Source organism: Nuphar pumila, chromosome 16 (assembly GCF_984573655.1).
Source record: "Nuphar pumila chromosome 16, dmNupPumi1.hap1.1, whole genome shotgun sequence".
In the NCBI taxonomy this organism is placed as follows: Eukaryota; Viridiplantae; Streptophyta; class Magnoliopsida; order Nymphaeales; family Nymphaeaceae; genus Nuphar; species Nuphar pumila.
This window is the reverse complement of record NC_143264.1, coordinates 30,362,781-30,373,369: the sequence shown is the minus strand read 5'-3', so window position 1 is coordinate 30,373,369 and position 10,589 is coordinate 30,362,781. Positions and strand designations below refer to the sequence as shown.

The window sequence follows — 10,589 nt, the reverse complement described above, 5'->3', positions numbered from 1 at the left end:
GTACATATGATACATCCCTCTGGTCGAATCTTCATGCCTTCGTGAGATGCACTATCTCACACTCACCATCCTGTAAGGCATCTGAAATGAATGGCTTCAGTCTTTGCCCATTCACTTTGAATGTACCTTGGGTCATAGGATCGAATAATGTCACTGCTCCATGGGGAAATACTTCTTTTACAATGTATGGACCTGTCCATCTCGATCTTAACTTCCCTGGGAATAAATGTAAACGAGAATTGTATAGCCACACTTTCTGATCTGGCTCAAACACTTTTCTGACAATATGCTTATCATGAAATGCTTTTGTGCGAGCCTTGTATAATTTGGCATTCTCATATGCATCATTCCTGAGTTCCTCTAATTCTGAGAGCTGCAGTGCTCTCTCTTTGCCAGCCTGGGTGAGGTCAAAATTTAATTTCTTGATAGCCCAGTACGCTCTATGTTCTAACTCGACAGGAAGATGACATGCTTTCCCGAATACAAGGCGATACGGGGACATGCCAATGGGAGTCTTAAATGCAGTTCTATATGCCCAAAGTGCATCATCTAAGCGCTGGGACCAATCCTTGCGGTCCGGACGAACTGTCTTTTCTAAAATTCGCTTAATCTCCCTATTGGACACTTCAACCTGTCCACTAGTCTGCGGATGATATGGAGTGGTGAATCTATGATTGACAGAATATCTTCTCAGCAGAGAAGCTATCTGAACATTCCTAAAATGCTTGCCACCATCGCTAATCATCGCACGTGGCACTCCAAAACGACTGAAAATGTTGTGCTTAATGAACTTAAGCACTACTCTGTGATCATTGGTCTTGGTGGCCACAGCCTCGACCCACTTGGACACATAATCAACCGCCACCAGAATATATAAATTTCCGAATGAGGGCGGAAATGGTCCCATGAAATCAATGCCCCAAACATCGAAAATTTCGACTATCAAAATCGGTAGCAAGGGCATCATGTCCCTCTTGGACATGTTTCCAATCTGCTGACATCGCAGGCATCGCCTACAGAACTCATGAGCGTCCCTGTGGAGTGTGGGCCAATAAAATCCTGACTGCAAAACCTTTGCAGCCGTCTTCCTACTACTAAAATGCCCTCCACAGGCTAACGAATGGGAAAAATTCAAAATGGATTGGTATTCCTCCTCCGGAACGCATCTCCTAATGATCTGATCTGCACAGTATTTGAACAACTCCGGTTCATCCCAATAATAGTGCCTCACCTGAGATAGGAACCTCTCACGCTCATTCTTGTTCCAATGCTTAGGTATCTGCCTCGAAACCAGATAGTTCACAATATCTGCAAACCAGGGTAACTGCGATGTACTGACTGACATGATCTGCTCATCGGGGAAAGAATCACTGATCGGTCTCTGATCCTGCGTAGTCTCCACGATCAGTCTGGAAAGATGGTCTGCTACTACATTCTCGCTTCCCTTCTTATCTCGAATCTCGAGATCAAACTCCTGTAGTAGTAGGACCCAACGAATTAATCTCGGTTTGGTGTCTTTCTTATTCAACAAATATTTCAATGCAGAATGATCAGAATAGACAACCACCTTCGAACCGAGTAAATAGGACCTAAATTTATCCAATGCGAAAACTACCGCAAGTAGTTCCTTCTCTGTCGTAGTATAATTCATCTGTGCATCAGACAGAGTTCTACTCGCATAGTAGATCACATAGGGCTTCCTATCAATGCGTTGTCCTAGAATGGCCCCCATAGCATAATCAGAAGCATCGCACATAATCTCAAATGGGAGAGTCCAATCTGGAGGTCTCAAAATAGGTGCAGTAATCAAGGCCTCTTTGAGAATCTCAAAGGCCTTCATACAATCCTCACCGAAAACAAAGGGCTGGTCTTTCTCCAATAACGTGCAAAGCGGTCGAGAGATTTTGCTGAAATCTTTTATGAACCGCCTGTAAAATCCCGCATGCCCTAAAAATGATCGAATCTGCCTCACAGAGGTGGGTGGAGTCAAACGAGAAATGGATTCCACCTTCGCTCTGTCAACCTCAATACCACGCTTGGACACAATGTGTCCAAGTACAATCCCCTCCTGGACCATAAAATGGCTCTTTTCCCAACTCAGGACGAGATTGGTCTCATCACACCTACTCAGTACTCGAGCAAGTTTGTGGAGGCAATCTTCAAAAGAAGAGCCATACACAGAAAAGTCGTCCATTAAAACTTCCATCACATCATCAATCATGTCCGAGAAGATAGCAAGCATGCACCTCTGAAAAGTAGCCGGGGCATTACAAAGCCCAAAAGGCATACGTCTAAATGCGAAGGTGCCATAAGGACATGTAAACGTGGTCTTCTCTTGGTCGTCAGGATGGACAGCTACCTGATTGTATCCTGAATATCCGTCTAGAAAGCAGTAGTAGCTCTGTCCTGCGAGTCGCTCTAAGATCTGATCAATGAATGGCAATGGGAAATGATCTTTCCTAGTTGCCACATTCAACTTCCTATAATCGATGCAGACTCGCCATCCTGTAGTGGTCCTCATCGGAATTCTCTCACCCTTCTCATTCTCAACCACAGTGAGTCCTGACTTCTTCGGCACAACTTGAATCGGACTGACCCACTGACTATCAGAAATAGGGTAAATGATTCCGGCATCCAACCACTTCACCACCTCTTTCTTCACCACTTCCTTCATGTTGGGATTTAGCCTTCTCTGCATATCCCTAAATGGCTTGATTTCCTCATTACAATGGATCCTATGCATGCAGAATGAAGGATCAATCCCCTTTAGATCCGCTACTCCCCATCCAATCGCTGCCTTGTGCTCTCGAAGAATAGTCAGCAATCTCTGTTCCTGTTCCTCAGTGAGCAAGGACGAGATGATCACAGGCAGAGTCTCATCATCTCCGAGGTATGCATACTTGAGTGAATCCGGTAAGGGTTTCAACTCAAGTTTCGGAGGCGACTCGATCGACGATTTGGCGGGGGTCTCCGCAAGTGGTGGAAGAGGTTCCCTGACTGCTCCCCAAGGTGGTCTCTCCGACGACACTCTAGACACATCTACACTATCTAAACCGCTATTCTTCTCTATATGGTACAAATCTAAAGAATCCTCAGTAATGTACAACTCGGGCTGCTCCTCCACTAACTCCTGTGCAATGTCTACATGAAAGCAGTCCATGTCTCCTGCTGGTCCCATCGCGGCATTGAAAATATTCAGCTTTACCTTCCTATTGCCAAATGAGAGATCCATGGCTCCAGTTCTACAATTGATGCACGCATTGGCAGTCGCCAAGAATGGTCTGCCTAAAATAATCGGAGTCTGGTGCTGGCTGTCTACTCCTTCCATATCAAGGATAATGAAATCGACTGGAAAATAAAAGTCATCCACTTTAACTAGCACGTCCTCCAAGACACCTCTCGGTACCTTGACGGAACGATCTGCCAGTTGAAGTGTAATCGGAGTCGATCTCATCTCCCCTAACCCGAAAGAATCAAAGAAATATCCGGGCAGAATGTTCACGCTTGCTCCAAGATCGAGCAATGCGCGTTCTATCCGGATGTTCCCTATAGTACAAGCAATGATAGGTGCTCCAGGGTCCTTGAGCTTGGGTGGTGTCTGATGCTGAAGTACTGAACTCACCTGCTCAGTCAGATGGACCCTGTTAGGAACTCGCTCTCTGGATTTCCTCTTTTGCGTACATAGCTCCTTCAGGAATTTGGCATAAGCCGGCACCTGCTGAATAGCATCGAGCAAAGGTAGGTTGATCTGCACATGCTTGAAGATATCAAGCATGTCCTGGATCTTCGCACCTTGCTTCCCTCTATAACCAGGAGACTCTAATGCTTTGGGATAGGGTGGTGGGGGAATATACTCTGCTGGCTCCTCCTCTTTGCGAGAAGGCTCACTCCTATCCTTCTTCTTCTCTGAGGATAAAGATGATGAAGGTGATGATGGGGATGGGGATGATGATTGAGCCGACGTAGGTGAAACAATGGTCTCTGGCTCCTCTATCTTCTCTCTACTCTCAACGTGATACTCACGTCCACTCCTCAAGGCCATAACTGATTTAGCCTGCTGCTGTGTCTCAGTATGAAATAGGCCTCCAGTCATCTGGTCCTTACCCTTCGGGTTCATGACAGCCTGACTCGGCAATGTACCCTCGGGTCTCCTACTAATAGCCTCAGCTAACTGTCCCATTTGCGACTCTAACTTCGCAATGGACTGCGTATGTGAGCTCAAAATCTGGCTACACTTCTCGAAGGCGTTCTGATTAGAGGTTTTCACCTCTTGGAATGCCTGGAGAAGTCTCTCCTCAAAAGATGTCTGCGGGGCAGACTCCTGCTGAATCGGGGAAGGAACTGAAGAAGAAGAAGACTGAGCATAGTTCGGTCTTTGAAATGGCTGAGTAAAAGATGGCTGCCGAACTGGCTGAGAGGAAGAAGGCATCTGTATAGAAGACTGTGGATTCTTCCATGAAAAATTGGGATGGTTACGCCAACCCGGATTATATGTCGATGAAAATGGGTTATTTGGCGGTCTGACGTAACCCTGAGCTGCCTGAACTTGTTCTTGAACAAATTCAGGGTACTGAGCTGCTGAAGGGCACTCAGTGATCTCGTGTGCCGGACTTGCACAAAGAGTACACACCTGCTGTGTAGTGGATGGTCCTGAGAGAAGCTGGTCCAGCTTCTGAGCAATCATGTCTACTTTACACTGTAGTGCAGTAGATGGACCAATCTCAAGAACGCCAGCTTTCTTCTGAATGCTGGGTGTGGCTCTATCAGAATGAGAGCTCGAAGCATGGTGGAGTGAATTCTCGGCCAATGTATCAAATAGCCTCCATGCTTCGTCCTCGCTCTTCAGCATGAATGTCCCACCGCATGAAGAGTCGATCATCTGACGATTCTTGTCAGACAATCCATCATAGAAACTCTGCACCAGTTGCCATTTCGGCACCTGATGATGGGGGCATTTCCTGAGGAGATCCTTCATTCTCTCCCAGGTCTCATGAAAGCGCTCACCATCTAGCTCTGAAAAGCTAGTGATGGCTCTACGATATTGGTTCGTGCGACCAATGGGAAAGTATTTCCGAAGAAACTCCTGTTGCAACTGATCCCAGGACTCTATTTCTACAGAATCTAAGGACTTTAGCCAATACTTGGCTTTGTCCTTCAATGAAAAAGGGAATAGAGTCAACCTCAACGCATCATCATCGAAATTCTGTATCTTAACAGTAGAACAGATTTCGAGGAATTCATCTAAGTGTCGGTAGGGATCCTCATGACTAAGGCCATAAAAGGATGGAAGCATTTGAATAATGCTGGCCTTAATCTCATAATGTGGCGCTCCTACATCAGGTCTCCGAATGCAGGATGCCTGAACATAGTCTGTGGGAATGAAGTATTCCCGCAGAGGGCGTGAAAGAACTGGGGGTGGAGGTGGAGGATCCATGTCAGCCATTGTTGCCGAACTTCGATGAGAATGTAAAATTCTCTCTGGGTTGTCAACAAATGGGTGTAATGGGGTTCCTAGACCTCGTCGACCCTGCATACACTGGTACTAAGACCAGATGTAAGCAAACGACCTAACTAAAAAAAATTAAACTAGCACAGATACTAAAATGTAAATAAGCAAATAACAGTAACTAAAAACAAACAAATATGCTATATAGCTATGTCAGAATTCTATACTAAATAATTAAATAACAAAGTAAACTATTCTAAAATGCTAAAACAAATAAATACAGGAAATCACAAACTATGTTTTTCTAAAACCCACCTGTCTAATCGCTCCTTGCAGAATGATAATTAAGTGAATCCTAAAAAGAACAATATGTGAATCCTATATTTACTAACTATGTTAATCCTATATTCACTTACTAATCCTACTAACTAAAAAGAAAACAACTAATTAACTAACTAAAACAAAATAATAATAAATTAAACTCTAAGAAATAAAATAATTAATTCGCCGTTCCCCGGCAACGGCGCCAAAATTTGGTTGGTATTTTGGAATGCTCTTTTTTAAAACAATTTTTTTCAATAAAACTTTGGAAAATCGTCAACCAAAAATATAAAAACCGACTTTCCACAAAGTGGTAAGTACGGGTCGATCCTCAGGGAACAGGAATTAATAACTACAATTCTAGAAAATTTAATTTATTAATATCAAATGGCAATCTACAATTATAAAGTAAATACAACTACAATTAAGCACTAAAAGAACACTAAACAAGCATTCAGTCTTCTGCTCCACACCAAGGATATTTCTGTCTTTTCGCCATTTAGAGAATCTTCTCACTTGTATAATAACCCTGGAAACTAAATATGCTTTTCAACCTAAAAATGCAGAAAAGTACAAAGTTAGTTTTCTATTTTAATTATGCAAACAACAACTAAAACTATATCTAATTCTACGAAAATAATAAACAAATGCTACTTATCAAACAAAAATTAAATAAAATACTAAATTAATTCTAAAATTAACCAAATTACTTCTACTAATGCTGTATGATGATTATGCAACTTCTAAAATACAGAAACTACTGAAAACAAACCTAAAATGCCGAAATTAAGAAAATTACGAAACTGCCCCTAACTAGTGTAAACTAGCAATCTGACAGGTTATCGGAAAACCACTGTTTAACAGGGCAAACGAGGTCCGATTTTCCCGAAATTTGTTCTGTTCTGCAACTGACAGATTAAACAAATTGACAGTTTTTACAGAATTGAAAAACAGTATCTGGAACTCCAGATATAAGCGTTTCAAATCTGGGAAAAATCAGGATATCGTCAGTCCTGTAATTTAAAATCCAAGAAAAAGCGGTTTTCACAAAACGCTTAAAAATCAGACCAAATCAACTCCGAATGAACTGAAATTTGGTCTGCAGTTAAATAACACGTTAATAAAGTGAATAGAAGAAAAAAATTTGGAAAACACAGAATTTTTGCTCAGAAAATAATTCTGTTGCGATAGGGCAAAAATCTGGTTTTTATTTGAGTGCACTATTCACTTTATGGACCTATTTACCCCCTATCAAATGTAATCTACACCTAATGCAATCTAAATGACACTGTATAACAATGTATATGCAGATGAATATTAGGAAAACACTAAATGCACGACAAACAAAACACTACAAGCAGTTTATGACTAGAACGAAGTTAACTAACAATGGAAATGCAACTATGCTCAATAATAAAATACAATCTAACTACTAAGTTAACTAATATCTAACTATCATTCAAACCACAATGAAACACATTTCATACATACTAAATAAATACGCTATACGTACACACACTTCTACACTAAAACTAAATTAGATAAATAAACTAATTAATATAGAAATCAAAAGAAATAATAAGAAATGACTTACTTAACTAAAGAACGAAGGCTAAGGTTAGGTTTCACTTGGTTGACTCGACTAGGATCGGTTTCGACTTGAGTAGGTTCAGTTTGGGTTTGGATGCACTCGGATGGGATTAGGTAGGCTCGATTTGACTAGGTTGAAAGAGATAGGTTCGAGCTAAGGTTGACTCACTAATTGGATTCGGTTTTGAGTTACCTTAATCAACTAGGTTCGGTTGACTTAGGTGGACTCGGTTTGACCTTAGTTAAGGTTGGGTTGGGTTTGGCTAAGGTTGACTCGATCTCGGATTGGTCTTGACTTGGACTTAGGCTAGGCTAGGGTTTGAACTTGGTTTAGGATAGACTTAGTCAACTAGATTCGGGTTGACTTAGACTCAACTAAGTTGGACTCAACTTAGGTTCGACTAGGCTCGAATGGGCTAAGGTAAGCTCGGTTTGACTCACTAGGTTTAGACTAAGTTTTTACCCGAGTTAGGTCTTTGACTAGGTTTGACCAAGGTTGGGTTTTGGATTTAGGTCTAGCAAGACTAGGATGAACTCGGTTTAGGTAGGCTTGAACTAAGTGGAATCAACTAGGTTTGACTTAGATAGGTTAGGTAGACTAGGTTGACCTAACTTAGGTTAGGGTTGACTCCACTAAGCTTGACTAAGGTTGGGCTTTGGTCTTAGACTCGACCTAAATGCGGTTTAGGCTTTGACTTGGGCTAGGCTAGGTTTTGACTAGGCTCAAAGGGGGTGTAGACTAGGGGTTGACTCGACCTAGGCTCGGTTTGACTAGGTTAGGTCTAGACTAAAGTAGTAACCTCCTAATTAAGCTACAATTAATCCAAAGTTCACGATTTTAATGGAGGAGGTTGAAAAAGGAATGTAATAATTACCAATGTTCAAACTTTGAAATGCTTTGGATTCTCAAAAATCGCCCCATTTAAAGAGGGAGTTACACTCCTTAATTGCCTTTAATGCCTTTTTGGAAATCTGAAAAGGCCAATCTAGAAATCCACGATTTTTGCTTTTCAAGATGGAATTAAAATGTTTTTAATGCTCTATGGAAATCGTGTAACCTAGATTGGAATTTTGGTTTAATTGCAAAACACTTTCCAAAGTTAAGGAGTAACTCCTTCTTTAATACACATTCAAAATTCAAATTTTCCTTAAATGCCTCACACGATTTTTGAAGAATATCCTTTTTCCAAAAGCTTTCCAATTTTCAATTACTTTAATTACCTCCCTTCTCCAAAAATCGCCAACTTCAATGGATGCTACTTTCTAAACTAATAGACTTAATTATACCTAGGGAACAAAAGAACTTAAATGGAAAATCGATTTCCTAGGAGTTAATGCTAACCTAATTCCAAAACTTACCTAAATGCAACCCTAAAAACGGCCAAAACAATAAACCCTAATACATTGAACCTAGACACCTTCCTAACTCAACTAATGACCATTAAGACTTTCTAAAAATCGACCAAGAGCTCAAGGAGAGCTCTAATGGCTGCCGCCCACCTCGGGGAAGAAGAAGAACTACACGAAAATAAAAAAATATATAAAATTATAAACTAACGAAAAGCAATAAAACCAAGTAACTACTATTTTGATAAAACTAAGTTAGAAAATATTAAAAATGACTCCTAATTACACAAAGGCTAACAATAACATCACTATGCTGGACTTAAAATCATAAAAAAATTAAAGAAAACTTGATTTTTATAATTTTCAATAATACACTCAAACACCAAAACGAAAAATGATTAAAACAATTAAGTAAATCAATCCTAAAACAATGGAACGACTAACACCAATTTATGCTACTGTTAACACACTAAACACACAGCAAGCAACACAACTTACCACTCTAAACCCCCTTTTTAACAAAAATATAAAGATCGGCTAGAATATCCCTAGCCGATTTTTTTTCTTTTTTCAAAAATAAAATCAAAACGAACCACACGCACAACCCACGACTTAGAATAAACTAAAATGAAATTTCCGAATGAGATTTTCAGCAACACAATACAAGACACAAGCTGGACAAAACAAAAATAGCAAAACAGAAAAATATTTTTGTAGAAATCAAGAATCGGCTAGAAAAAGTCTAGCCGATTTTTCTTCTTTTCAAGCAAAAACAACACACAAACAAACCTAACGACTAAGATGAATCAAAATGAAATTTGTGTCTGAGATTTTCTAAAAAGAAAACACCTATAACACGCTGGAAACAAAAACCCAAATCGACTAGAAAAGCCTCTTGCCGATTTGCACGTTTTAGATAAAAACGATGGAAAAACACAAATCGAATACACAACCAATGAAAGAAAACCTAATCTAACGTGCTGGTCTGTGCACGCATGCTATTCTAAGGTTGAAATAAAAAGAAAAACAAGAAACATACAGAAAATAACAAAACAAAAACCACACACACAAATCGGTTTTATCTAGAAGAGAAGGAAGAAGAAGACCTACCTTTTGGAAGATCCGACGACCGGGGGGGTGAAGAAGAGCGGACCGTGGCTGGATGTAGACGTCTTCTACAGTTCAAGGATGCTGTACTTCACCAAAAACGGCACCTATTGCAGCTGCTACACGTTGGAGATCCACCGATGATGGCATGTGAGCCGATTCGCGATCGGAGGGTGTAGAAAGCCGGATGGAGGTAGGGCCGGCTCACCTTGGTGGTGTGTTGCGCACTCCCGCCCAAGGTTAATGGTCTCCACCTCTGCTACACCTGCAAAAGTACAGAAAAATGGTGAAAAGACAGCAAGGAATAAGAAAGAAAGGAAAAGAAACCAAAGAAAGCTTGAAAATATGCTTGAAAATCAAGCATAGGTCGATCTTCAATGGCCAACACTTGGGGAAGATGGAGAGGAAGGAGCTGCTGCTGTAGAGTCACTGTAGGGGGCGTCCAAACACAGCCAAAGACGCCTAGGGTTCTTGAAAAAAAATTATTTATAGTTTTGACATTTTTCAGAAAGAGTGTTAAAAAATAAAATATTGCTAGGCGCCACTTTCTGGGGGGTTTTTAGAAAAACTTTTTGAAATGAGTATGGATAGGTGTGTGGGTTGGGTTTTGGGCTTTCTAAGAGTTGATCCAAGGTCCAATTGACCTAATTGGGTCGGATATGGATCCGATACACCTCGAAATCTGTGCCCAAACACTGAAATAGCCATAACTCTCTCATTTTAACTCCGATTTTTCTGAAATTCGAACCATAGCCCCTTACTATCAAAACACATCTAA

At 40.8% G+C, this 10,589-nt stretch overlaps 1 non-coding gene across 1 annotated transcript; it reads left to right on the top strand.

Moving 5' to 3' along the window:
* The first annotated feature begins 4,937 nt into the window (after window positions 1-4,937).
* Window positions 4,938-5,040, top strand: LOC149813142 (small nucleolar RNA R71). The gene has a single exon (XR_016428422.1). It is a non-coding gene; the product is annotated as a small nucleolar RNA R71 (small nucleolar RNA).
* Window positions 5,041-10,589: the final 5,549 nt, after the last annotated feature.